Source organism: Pristis pectinata, chromosome 2, assembly GCF_009764475.1.
Source record: "Pristis pectinata isolate sPriPec2 chromosome 2, sPriPec2.1.pri, whole genome shotgun sequence".
Taxonomy (NCBI): domain Eukaryota; kingdom Metazoa; phylum Chordata; class Chondrichthyes; order Rhinopristiformes; family Pristidae; genus Pristis; species Pristis pectinata.
Genome location: NC_067406.1, coordinates 122272127 through 122284751, shown reverse-complemented (window position 1 = coordinate 122284751; position 12625 = coordinate 122272127).

Below are 12625 nucleotides of genomic sequence, written 5' to 3'. Positions count from 1 at the left end.
TGTAAACAATGGGTCCTGTGAACCTTCTGGTGTACATTAATGCCTAGGTAAGCATTGCCTTGGTTTTAAAATGATCTTCCTTGTTTCCAGCCCCCTCCTTGATCTCCGACCTGTATAACCTCTTCCAGACTTACAACCCTCGGAGATATTTTGTTGTCCTCTTACTTTGATTCCTTGGTCATTCCTGTATTCAATTATTCCAGGCTTACTGGTTGTGCCTCAGTTGCCAAGGCCCTAAGCTCTGGAATTCCCACCCCAAACCTTTCTGCTTCTCTTTCCTCCTTTAAGCTCCTTAAATGCTTTTTCTTTTAATAAATTAAGCTATTGGCCATCTCATAGTCATAGAGTTATACTGCACAGACACAGGGCCTTCAGCCCAACTCGTCCATGCTGACCAAGGTATCTGCCTGAGCTCGTCCCATTTGCCTGCATTTCCCTATAAACCTTTTCTATCCATGTACCTGTCCAAATGTCTTTTAAACATTTTAATTGTATTCATCTCTTCCACTTCCTTTGGCAGCTTGTTCCACAAACCCACCACCTTCTGTGTGAAAAAAAATGCCTCTCAGGTCCCCTTTAAATCTTACTCCTCTTAAATCAATGGCCTCTCATTTTAGACTCCCCTACCCCAGGAAAAAGACTGTGACAATTCATCTTATCTGTACCCCTCAGGATTTTATAAACCTCTATAAGGTCACCCCTCAGCCTCCTTTGCTCGAGGGAAAACAGTCTCAGCCTCACCAGTCTCTCCATATAACTCAAGCCCTGCAATTCCAGCAACATCCTTGTGAAACTTTTTTGCACCCTCTCTAGCTTAATCCCATCCTTCCTGGAGTATGGCAACCAGAACTGCTCACAATACTCCAGGTGATGTCTCACCAACGTCTCTTACAGCTGCAACATGATGTTCCAATTTTTGTACTCAGTGCCCCAACTGATGAAGACAAGCGTACACTTTCTTCACCACCTTGTCTACTTGTATCACCACTTAAGATAACAATGTACTTGTACCTCTATGAACCTCTGTTCTACAACCATCTCCAGGGCCTAGTCATTCACTGTGTATGTCTTGCCCTGGTTTAACTTCCCAAAATGGATCACTTTGCACTCATCTGACTTAAATTCCATCTACTATTCCTCGGCACTTTTTCCCAGTTAATCTAGATCCTGTTGAGGCTTAGACAACCTTCTTCACTGTCCACCACATTACCAATTTGGTGTCATCCACAAACTTTCTAATCATGCCACTTACATTCTCATTCAAGTTGTTGAATATATGACAAAGAATGGGAACCCAGCATCAATCCCTGTGGCACACCACTTGTCACAGGCCTCCAATCTGGAAAAACAACTCTCCACTGCCACCCTCTGCCTCCTACCACCAAGGCAATTTTGTATCAAATTGGTTAGCTCACCCTGGATCCCATGGAATCTAAACTTCCAGACTAGTTTGCCATGCAGGACCTTGTCAAAGGCCTTGCTGAAGTCTATGTAGAAGATTTCTACCACCTTGCCCTCATCAACCTTCTTGGTCATGTCTTCAGAAAACACAATCAAATTCGTAAGACGTGATTTACCACGCACAAAGCCATGCTATTTCTAATCAGTCCTTGCCTTTCCAAATGCAGTTAGATCCTGTCTCTCAGAATCCCCTCCAGTAACTTTTCCACCACTGATGTTAGGCTCACTGGCCTGGAGTTCCCTGGCTTGTCCTTGCAGCCCTCCTTAAATAAAGGTACAACATTAGACACCTTCCAATTTTCCAGTATCTCACCTGTGGCTAAGGAAGATACAAAAATTTCAGCCATGGTCCCTTCGGTTTCTTCCCTTGCTCCCCAAAATGTCCTAAGATACACTTGGTCAGGCCCCAGAGATTTATCCATCTTTATGCACCTCAACACTGCCAGCACCTTTTCTTTTGTACTGTCAATATCAGTACATCACTGTTCTCTATCCCAAATTCCCTGACCTTCTCCACAGTAATTACAGACAAGAAGTATTCATTTAAGCCTCGCCTATCTGTCCTAACACAATTCTTAGCATCAAATTTATATTTATGATACTTCTGTGATACAACTTGGAACATTTTGCATCAAGGATGTTAAATACGATACAAGTAAAAATTGTTCTTAGCTGTATTTATATTGAAAAGGGTTATGGAGCCACTAGGTGGTAATTCTTGTGTAGTGCAGGGTTTACCATAAATAAGAAATGGGTTTACACAGCAAGAGTTGCGTGCACTTTATTTACTTAGTACATAAAAAAATAGATTTATATTTATAAAGTGCCTTTCATGCACATTCTGGATGTCCCAAAGTGCTCTACAACCAATGAAGTACTTTTGAAGTGTATTAATGTTATATCTGTAATCAAAGCTGTTGATAAGTATGCAGGTTACAAATTTCTTAATGTTAACTTTGGATATCTTAAATTCAGAAAGTAACAATAATGATAAGGACTGTTAAATGGAAATTGCATTTTTAAATCATATCTCAAAGACATTTTGTATACTGACATGCTTTTTCTATCTTGCTTTTGAGGTGTACAAATTTGTTTTGGGTCTAGACAAATAAATTGCAGTCTTCTGATGCTGTACTTTCCAATGTTTCCAAAGGGTTGCATCTGCATGGCACCTTTAGTGACTTTGGGTCATCACAAAGCATTTTACATTCAAAGAATGGTCACTAAAATAACATTTAACAAAGCCCACAACCAGATTTTTTTATTTTATTGGTACTGACTGAAGATAAATAATGTGTTGTAGCTGAACACGGCACATTGCTGAAAGGAAAACTCAGAGACGTGGAGGCTGAACCAGAGCACACTTTACTGAGAGAAGCAAAACGCGTGCGCGAGCAAAAGTACCCAAGAACCTCTCCGGCGGATGTGACATAAGGTTCCTGCTGGAAGGCCCGCCCTGCAGTTAGTCTATGACGCGCTCCTGTGTGTCCGCCCGTGGCTGCCGATGGCGGTTTGAGTTCCGTGAGAATGGGCCGCTACACCCTCCCCCAGAAACGTCCATTGGGGGCATGGGACCCCCAGTCTGTGTGTCCCTCTTGGGTGGCCTGCCCCGCTGCTGCTCAATGTCCAAATGCACCAGTTTGAGGCGGTCCACTGAGAAAGTCTCCTCGTGGCCACCCACCTCCACAACACACGTAAATCCGTTGTGCCGGATCACCTTGAAGGGTCCTTCGTATGGCCTCTGTAGAGGTGACTTGTGCATGCCCCTGCGAATGAAAACATACTCACAGTCCCGGAGGTCCTTAGGGATAAAGGACGGTAATAGTGCCATGTCTGGAGGTCAGAACCGGTGCCAGGGTCCCTACCTTGTCTCGCAGCCTCGTCAGCACTTCTGCTGGCATCCCTGCTGGACCTTGGGCCTCTGGTACAAACTCGCCCGGGACCGTCAGGGGAGTGCTGTAGACCAACTCAAGGAGGTGCCCAGGTCCTCCTTGGGGGCTGTGCGGATGCCCAGTAAAACCCAGGGGAGTTCATCTGTCCAGTTGGGCCCTCTGAGGGGCGCCATCAGGGCTGACTTGAGGTGCCTGTGGAACCGCTCGACCAAACCGTTGGACTGTGGGTGGTACACCGTGGTGTGATGTAACCGGGTGCCCAGGAGCTGCGCTGGTGCTGTCCACAAACCTGACGTGAACTGTGCTCCTCTGTCGGAGGTGATGTCTGCTGGAAGTCCGAATCTAGTGATCCAGTTTGTGATGAGTGTCCTGGCGCAGGATTCAGTGGACGTGTCCACTAGCGGCAGGGCCTCCGGCCATCTGGTGAACCTGTCGACCATGGTAAAGATATACCTATATACCTGGTGCCCCGGGAGATGGGCAGGGGGCCGACGATGTCCACGTGGATGTGCTGAAACCTCCCGAGCGTCGGCTGGAACTGCTGGAGGGGGGCCTTCACATGCCACTGGACTTTGGCGGTCTAGCAGTGTACGCAGGTCCTGGCCCAGTGTCCGACCTGCTTGCGCAAACTGTGCCAAACGAATTTGTCCGCTACCAATTTGATAGACGCCCAGATGGACGAGTGGGCCAGGCCATGTAGCATGTCAAACACCCGTCACCTCCATGCTGCTGGTACCACAGGCCGAGGTCTGCCAGTAGACGTGTCGCATAGGAGCTGAACCGCTGTCAGGCCAATGGGGACGTCCTCCAACTGGAGTCCCGAAACGGCAGTGCGGTAGGCCGGGATCTCGGTGTCCGCCTGTTGCGCCTGCGCCAGCGCCAGCGCCGTGTACTCGATCCCTGGGGCTGAGGTGGTCACTGAGTGGATGTGGGGGCGGGACAGCGTGTTGGCAACCACGTTGTTCTTCCCTGTGATGTGGCGGACATCTGTGGTGAGCTCCGAAATAAAGGAGAGGTGCCTCTGCTGCCGAGCAGACCATGGGTCTGATACCTTTGCAAGGGCAAAGGTGAGGGGCTTGTGGTCTGTATACACAGTGAAATCCCTTCCTTCGAGGAAATATCGGAAGTGCTGGATAGCCAAGTAGAGCGCTAGCAACTCCCTGTCGAAAGCGCTGTACTTAACCTCCAATGGTCGCAGGTGTCGGCTGAAAAAGGCGAACGGTCGCCACTGGCCCTCGACAAGCTGCTCCAGGACTCTGCTGACCTGCGTGTTGGAAGCGTTGACTGTGAGTGCCATGGGTACATCGACTTTCGGGTGTACTAGGAGGGCCGCCTTTGCCAGCGCCCCTTTGGCCCGCTCAAAAGCTTCCGTGGACTCCGCGTCCCATGCCACCTCTTTGGCCTTGCTGGCCATTAGACTGAACAAGGGTCTCATGATGCGCGCCGCCACCGGCACGAACCAATGGTAGAAATCTACCATCCCGACAAACTCTTGCAGGCCCTTGACCGTGCTGGGTTTGAGAAACTGGCGGATGGCCTGGACCTTGTCTGGCAGAGGGGTGGCTCCATGCTGGTTGACCCTGTGGCCCAAGAAGTCAATCTCCGTCAGCCCAAACTGGCACTTCGCCGGGTTGATTGCCAGTCCACGGTCGCTCAGGCACTGGCAGAGTTGGCGCAAATGTGCCACGTGCTCTTTGCATGACTTGCTGGCCACCAGGATATTGTCTAGGTAGATGAAGACGAAATCCAGGCCTTGCCCCACTGAGTCCATAAGCCCCTGGAAAGTCTGGGCGGCGTTCTTGAGGCCGAAAGGCATCCTTAGGAATTCGAACAACCCGAAGGGGGTGATGCGGGCTGTCTTGGGCACATCGTCGGGGTGCACGGGGATCCCCCAGACCAGATCGATTTTTGAAAAGATGGTCGCCCCATAGAGGTTCGCCGTGAAATCCTGGATGTGGGGCACTGGATATCGGTCAGTGGTTGTGGCGTCATTGAGTCTCCTGTAGTCCCCGCAGGGCCTCCAACCTCCTGCGGACTTGGGCACCCTGTGCAGCAGAGATGCCCAAGGGCTGTCCAAGCGGCGTATGATCCCCATCTCCTCCATCTTCCATGGCGAGGTGGAGCTTGTCGGGTGGGAGCCTACAGCCATGGGCATGCAGCGGTGGTCCTTGTGTGGGGATGTGGTGCTGCACACCGTGCTTGGGACCGGTAGTGGAGAACTGTGGGTTGATGATGGAGGGGAAATCCGCCAGCACCCTGGTGAACTCGTCACCCAAGAGTGTGATGGAGTCTAGGTGGACGGCTGGTAACTGGGCTTCTCCGAGCTGGAAGGTCTGGAATGTCTCGGCGTGGACCAAATGCCGGCCCTTCAGGTCGACCAGAAGACGGTTGGCCCGTAGGAAATCCGCCCTTAGTAACGGCCATGACACCACTGCTACCGTGAAGGTCCAGGTAAAACAGCTGGGCCCGAAACGCAGAGGGATGGTATGCGAGCCGTACATCTGGATGGTGGTGCCATTTGCAGCGGTGAGTTCGGGGCCTGGGGCCACGTTACAAGTGTCCATGTTCGAGGGGGGAAGGATGCTGATTTCGGCCCCGGTGTCCACCAGGAAACATCGCCCGGAATGTCTGTCCCAAAGGAACAGGAGGCCGTCGCGATGGCCAGCCGTCGAAGCCACTAGCGATGGTAGGCTCTGGCATTTCCCGGAAAGGCACATGGTGGACAGCAGCGGCGCGCATTTGAGCCCTATCCCTGATGGTAAAATCACCATAGATCCAAACGCTCATCCTTGTCCCCCATGGGTCTCAGTGGCTTCGGGCGTGGGGTCTTGGCCTTAGGCTGCGTGGTCGTGGTTAGGCAGATGGAAGCCGCTCCCCGCTACTTACCCTGCCACAAAATGTCCGCCCTGGCCGCGAGGCTGCGCGGGTCGCTGAAATCTACACCAGCAAGGAGGAGGCGAATGTCCTCTGGCAGTTGCTCGAGAAACAAATGCTCGAGAAACAAATGCTCGAATAAAAGGCAGGGCTTATGGCCATCCATGAGTGCCAGCATGTCGTCCATCAGCTCGGATGGCTTGCGGTCGCCCAGGCCATCCATGTGCAAAAGCCGCGTGGCTCGTTCGCGGCGGGAGAGTCCGAAAGTGCGGATGAGGAGCACCTTGATCTTAGCGTGCCTGTCCTCCGTTGGTGGATGGTGCAGGAAGTCGATGATCCGGCCTGCCGTGTCCTGGTCGAGTGTACTGACCACGTAGTAGTACGCCATGGCGTCGGCTGTAATGTTTCTGATACTGAACTGGGCCTCAGCCTGCTCAAACCAAACGTGGGGCTGAGTGGCCCAGAAAGTCGGGAGCTTGAGCGAGACTGCGTTGTGCGAGTTGTTGGAATTCATGTTGCGGGTTCCAGATGCTGTCTGGAAGCGTCAGGGTCACCAAATGTAGCCGAACGCGGTGCATTGCTGAAAGGAAAACTCAGAGACGTGGAGGCTGAACTGGAGCACACTTTACTGAGAGAAGCAAAACGTGTGCGCGCGTAAAAGTACCTGAGAGCCTCTCCGGCGGATGTGACGTAAGGTTCCTGCCGGAAGGCCCGCCCCGCAGTTAGCCTATGACACGCTCCTGCACGTCCGCTCACAGCCACCGATGGCAGTTCGAGTTCCGTGAGAACCGGCTGCTACAAGTGTGTACATTGGGGAAAACCTCTCCTTTGTTCTTTGAAATAATTCAATGAATCTTTTGCATCCATCTGAGAGTTCAGACAGCATCTCCACACCCTCAGCAGTGCACAAATATCAGCCTCAATTATGAGCTCGAATCCATTGAATGGAACATGAAGGCATAAATTTATGACTCTCAAATTTTAGGTGAATAATGATCCATAATTAACTAATGTAGTATGGACATAGTAAAACATTCGAAATCTGCTGTGCCAAATTGGTCATAAATTAACATGTTTGTTAAAATAAATATATTTGTACACATCAGTTAAGTGTCCTCTATGGCTTGGTTTTAGTATGTTAGCACCCTCATACCTTAGTAGATTGTGGTTTCATGCTCAAGGATGAGCATAAAATCTAGAATGAAGTTCAGAACAGATCTGCACTATATGAGTGCTATCCTTCGGATAAATGTTAAACTACAATCCTGCCTGGCTTTAGAGCTGGACATAGAAGATTTAGTCACGTTGTTCCAAAAAATGCAAATGACTTGGTCTGGAAAATATTTATCCCTCGGTGGGTAGCTATGTAGAATATTAGAAAATGATCTATACAGCACTGACTTGAAAAGAGAGGGAGAAAGAGAGAAATAAAAATGTACAGCTTATGAAATTTCAGCAGGATTATTATTAACAGGAGCACTGCACATCAACAGACAGTGCCGGGAGCATTACATATCTGAGAATCAGCAGGAAAACCAACTCTAAGGGACTGAGTGGTCGGAAGCTAATGACCTCTAACCAAATTGAGTTTTTTCTTAAATGGCAGGAAGTTGATGCTGGCCTGGAGATTCCATGAAGTTGCTCACTACCCACCCTTATATGTTCAGTAAATTCATTACCATCTGGAATGGGTCCTCTGGCAAAACCTGCCAGGCCTAAACTGATCACGTGGCCCAGTGCAACACAGAAGGTTTCTAATCTGAAATGCCAAGCCCTGGTCACAGAGATGCTTTAAAACTCGGTTAAGGAGCACCCCCAGGCATACTCACAAAGATGCAGTTATTGTTCTGATGGAAGGTCATAAACCTAAAATGTTAACTCAGTTTCTCTTTCCACAGATGCTGCATGAACAGTTGAGTATTCCTGGCATTTTATGTTTTAATTGAAGTGATTGAATGTTGGTGAGGGGATTTGATTACAAGAGGAAGGAAGTCTTTCTCAATTATACAGGGTCTTTCTGAGACTGCATCTAGAACATTGCATACAGATTTGGTTTCCTTACCTAAAAGACGGATTTGACATTAAGAGAGTGTGGAAACAATCCACTGGACTGTTTCTAGGGATGATGGGCTTGCTGTACAAGGAGAAACTGAGTAGACTGGGACTATTCTTTAGAGTTTAGAAAGGTGAGAGGGGATTTCATCAAAATTTTACAGGCTGCGTGCATGGAAGATGAGTAATTTAGAATCTGGGTCACAGTATCAGAACAAAGGGTAGGATTCAGGAATGCGATGAGAAATTTTTCCAAAGGATGATGAATCTTTGGAATCCTCTACTCTGGAGTCTCAGACATTGAGTTAATTCAAAACAGTGATAGATAGATTTATGAATATCAAGACGATCAAAAGATATAGGAACAGTGCAGGTAGAAGATCAACAATGATTGTGATGAATAGTGGAACAGGTTTGAAGGGCCAGGTGCCCTGGTCCTGCTCCTATTTCTTATGCTCTTATGGATATCAAGACTCTTGTGGGAGTCAGAAAGTTGCTGTACAATGTCAGTATCTTCACCATCCCCATTATTGCTTGACACAAGAACTTCTCCCCTTGAAGCTTCTTTACATCCTCCTCCATAGTGGCAATCCCATGTAATTTAGAATCATCAGATAACTTGAAAATATGACATTTTGTACACACAGTGATCTTTTAGAAAGCATTCTGGAAGCCCAAGTACACCACATCCACCGATTCCCCCAAATCCATTCTATTACTCACATCCTCAAAAGAACTCCAACAGATTAGTAAAACATGAATTTCCCTCAAAACTCCACGTTGATTCCACTCTAACCTAGTATTCTTTCTAAGGTGTGTGTTACATCCTTCATTATAGATTCCAGTACTTCCTCCCCTTTTGATGTTAGCTTAACAGGTTGGTGGTTCTCTGTTCTCTCTCTCCATCCTTCTTAAAAAGAGGCATCATTTTGCTACCCTCCAATCTGCTGATACAATTCCAGAATCTACCGTCTCTAAAGCCATTACTTTCAAAACTCGGGGATATCAGATCTTTGGGATTCATCTTCAAGCTCCCCAACTTCTCTAGTCCTTTTGTTTTGTCCAACACTTAGTTCCTTCAGTTCCCCATTCTTACTGCCCCCTTGACTCATTTAATATATCCAGCAGCTTTTGTGTCTTCTTCCATAAAAGTGAATGCAAAGTATTTGTTCAATTCCTTTGCTGTTTCCTTATTCTCAATTGTAAATTCGCTTGTCTCTTTCCATAAGAGTCTCATATTTTGCCCTCTGTTAGGGAGTAGAGAGATCAAGTCAGAGGGTCTATAGTTAACAAATGAAGCAAGAGCTAGCCTTCAACCTTCCATTGAATGTATTAATACTTACACGTACAAGGCTTTGAAATCACAAGGTGCAACTGTGTAAACAAAGACCACTTTCTATTCTAACAGCAGCTGTCGTGTTACACAACAGGGAGCCACTTGACTTAACTGAGCTGGAAACTAATTACTGTACTCAAAAAGACAATGATTGGTTCACCATATATAATATTTATTTGTTCAATACTGGAACAGAATAAATGCAACATGAGGCATTCTGATTTGGTCAAGTGTACAGGCAACATAAGGGGCCACATGGAGACAGGTGCGGCAAAGAACTATGTTAATTGTCTTCCACTCAACCCTTTGAGAGAGAGAGAGGGACATTGAAATGCCAAGCCATGGCACACTAAAGAGATCAGGATAAGCCAGATCAAAGTACTATAGAGTTATTTGAAATGTAGGAGGTGGCTGTGTACAGAAATAACAGACAAATGATCCAGTTATTAGAACCATGAGGCATTTTAGTGTTCAGGTGCTTGGAACCACTGAACACAAATACCCTCTATGTCAAATTTATGAATAGGACCATGGGAAGTCTTTGACCACACAAAAATAGAAAGTGCTGGATACACACAGCAGGTCAGCTGACAACTGTGGAAAGAGGAACGGTAAATGTTTCAAATCTGGGACATAACTTCAGATCTGAAAAGGAGAAAAAAACCTGATAAGGTGAGACCACAATGTGGCATTTAAATAGATTGAGCTTCTTTGTGTAATATGCTATTAATAGCAAGGCTGAGGGACAAGCCTAGCAGACAAGACTATGTAAAAAAAAGAAATGACCCAAAATAACGATAACAGGTAAAAATAGCCAGTTCAGATACAAACAGAATGGAAGAGTGAGCAAAATGTGAAATGGAGCCAATGTGACAGACAGATGAACAGGGAGAATGGAAGGGTTGGAGGCAGGGTAGGAGAAAGTATAAACAAACTAGTCTGTGAGCTTGTGGTGGATGTGAGCGGCTAGTCTATCCCCCAAGATGGAGACAGAGAGATCCGGAAAGGTAAGGAAAGAGTCAAAGATGGACCATGTGAAGGCAGCAAAAGTGATGAAATTTTGGATTTCTGCATGAGTGTAGGAAGCAGCACCAATGTAGTTGTTGATGTACTGGAAAAAGAGTTGGGGAAGAGGGTCCAAATAGGATTGAAACAAAGGCCATTCTATGTTTCCCACAGAAAGGCAGGTGCAATGGTTTTGCAGAGCAACTGTATTCAGTCTGCAGGAGTGATTGTGAGTTTCTAATTGCCTGCCACTTGAATTCATCATCCCACTCCAACTTTTCTGCGTGTGGCCTCCTGCATTGCTACAACAAGGCCCAGTACAAGCCTGAGGAACAACGCTTCATCTTCTGTTTGGACACACTACAGCCTGTGGGAATTTTACAACTTTAGGTAACTTGCTCTTTCTCTGTTTTTAAGAACAGATTATTTCTGCCTGTCATCATTGTTTTGATTCAGCTTTTCATTTTTTGTACTGTCTGGTTTACAGCCTTACCATTAGTAACACTTTATATAGACACAGCTGAATTCGGCCTTAACTGCTACATTATGGTCTCACCTTATCAGAGATATTCCCTTCAGCCCAGAAACAGGCCCTTCAGCCAACTGATTTGTGTCAACAATCAACAAACCATTTTTACACTAATTCCATTTTTTATTCTCCCCACATTCTCACTAACTCCCACCAAATTCTACAAGGGACAATTTATATTGGCCAATTAACCTACCAATCCACATGTTTTTGGGATGGTGGAGGAAACCAGAGTATCTGGAGGAAAGCCACATTTTTTTTTGCACGATTTATTTATTTTTGTAATTTATAGTAATTTTGTCTTTGCACTGTATTGCTGCCACAAAACAACAAATTTCACATCATCTAAGTCAGTGATATTAAATCTGATTCTGATTCTATTGTGCCATGAATTAATTTACAGGTCCTCCCCAGATTAAGAACACCCAATTTATGGACAGCCCATACATATGAACAAGCATTTGGTAGTCCAGCAGGATGGATTTCTTGGCTGTTGCAGCACTGCAGACATCTTCTGCCAGGTGGGAATGGGGCATTTCTGTGTGCCTTCTCTCCCAACTCCCCACCCAGCAGTCACAACAACCATGCCAAGCAGAGCTGGAAGCACCGAGCAGACTCACTCACTCACTGAATCAGTGAGGCTGGCTGGTAGCTGGTCTTCCCACACCTGCTCGCTCTCTTGTCATAGCTATTTTAGTGCTCGTCTCAGAATTTTTGTTCATATTTGATTTACAAACTGTTTGGATTATGAACAGTTCTCAGGAATGGAACCCTGTCGTAACCTGGGGAGGACATGTACCTTGTTAATACTGTGACCATTCAGACACAGCATCCTTAATTTTTTTGTTTTAACATCTTTCTGAACTTACAAACCATTTTTGCTCCATAGAGTCATAGAGCAACACAGCATGGTTACAGGCCCTTCAGTCCAACAAGTCCATGCTGACCACGGTGCCCACTTAGCTAGTCCCAATTTCCTGCATACAGCCCATATCCCTCTAAGTCCCACGCCTCCATATACCTATCCAAGTGCTTCTTAAATGATACTATTGTACCTGCCTCCACCATTTCCTCTGGCAGCTCATTCCATATACTCACCACCCTCTGCTTGAAAAAGTTGCCCCTCAGGTCCCTTTTAAGTTTTTCCCCTCTCACCCTAAATTTATGCCCCCCTAGTTTTGGACTTTCCTACCCTGGGGAAAAGACTATTAACCTTATCTATGCCTCTCATAATTTAAAAATTCTATAAGGTTGTCTCTCATTCTCCTACGTTCCAAGGAGTAAAGACTTAGCCTGGCCAACCTTTCTCTGTAACTTAGGCCCTCTAGTCCTGGCAAAATCCTCATAAATCTTTTCTGCACTCATTCCAGTTTAACTATGTTTTTCCTGTACTTCAAGTGCAGACTCACCAATGACTTAAAACAACTGCAACATGATATCCCAACTCCTCTACTCAATGCCCTGACTGATGAAGGC